Below are 1,343 nucleotides of genomic sequence, written 5' to 3'. Positions count from 1 at the left end.
GTGAAGGTGGCAAGTGAACCTACGGCTGGAGAAGCATAACGACACAGTTGTACTGTAATCAAGTGCCATAAATAGAGCTGTCATAGAGGATTTTAATTTCCAGGTTGTGTCGAAGTAATGTTCTTGCAATGCAGTCATTTGCAGACGTCAACTTCTGCATAAGAACTTATAACATTGTGAAAAATAAGGACATTTTTCATAAAAAAACATTTCTGTTTGTGACTTATTTTATTAGAGATTAATATGAGGACATAAAAATGCAGAGAAAATGAAACTGGCAGATTGACATGCAGCGTAGGAGTAGAGAAAATGTTACCTCACTTAATGACTTGCGATACCTGCAGGTTTCACAGGCTGTAAACTGGCAGACACGGTCCTTTGATAGTTTCTGTTTTTGCTGTAATGCCTCTCTCTCTCCAGTGAGCCCAGTCAAGTGATTTTCAAATGTTCACTGGGAATCCTATCTGCCTTCTTTGAGAGTAGCGAGGAATAAGTCATGGCTCATCAGTTTGTGAGGAAATTGATATTTTTAAAGATTTAAAGACATGTTGATTTTTTTTTTTTTTTGTCATTTAGAACATCAAACAAAATAGAGCTGTCATTGGATGTGATTTACAATAAGATGAAAAGAAATGTGTGGCTAGCGTAGCTACGTAGCATAATAGAACTGAGTTAATTGTTTGCTTATTAGATTTTTGACTGACCCAGAGAAAGTTGTGAACTAACGTAGGAACTAGTTCTTTTAAATGTGTCCTACCAGACTGCCTGGTAATGATGTTTGCAATTTTATCCCAAGTCAAATTGATGACTTGTTACAGAACGGTTTGGGAAAACAGATGAATGCTTGGCAATCTGTCTGGACTAGAAAAGCTGCACTGCCACAGTGCCTCCATCGCCTCCAAGCCTTCAAAAGCAGCACTTGAGCTGACTAATGTCCCACCACTTTTACTCATCCGTATGCAAATATATGCAGGTGGTCCAGAAATGTAATCACATCATCTGCTGTGGAGAATACCTGCTATGACTAACAAATGTGACACCCAGCCTGTAAAGGCATTAGGAGAACATGTTTTTAAATCATTTTTTTATCTCAAATTGTATCAAAAGTTTCACAGCACAGTAAAAGGCCAGCCTTCTGTGCATCTAACACTCTTTGGTACAGAGTTGCCCATAGGCAACAGACTAAATTTTGGGATGGGAAAGTTGAAAAAAGAAAAGACTAAAGACCCTGTAGGGGGAGTCAATAACAATCATTCACCTTGAACATTGGTTAAAGGATATCCTATTCAACACTTTTTGCAGACGTTTTTGTAAGTAAACAGCTCATTCTCAGTCCCCTTTAC

Source organism: Cynoglossus semilaevis, chromosome 18, assembly GCF_000523025.1.
Source record: "Cynoglossus semilaevis isolate Cse_v1.0 chromosome 18, Cse_v1.0, whole genome shotgun sequence".
Taxonomy (NCBI): Eukaryota; Metazoa; Chordata; class Actinopteri; order Pleuronectiformes; family Cynoglossidae; genus Cynoglossus; species Cynoglossus semilaevis.
This window is presented reverse-complemented; position numbering follows the sequence as displayed.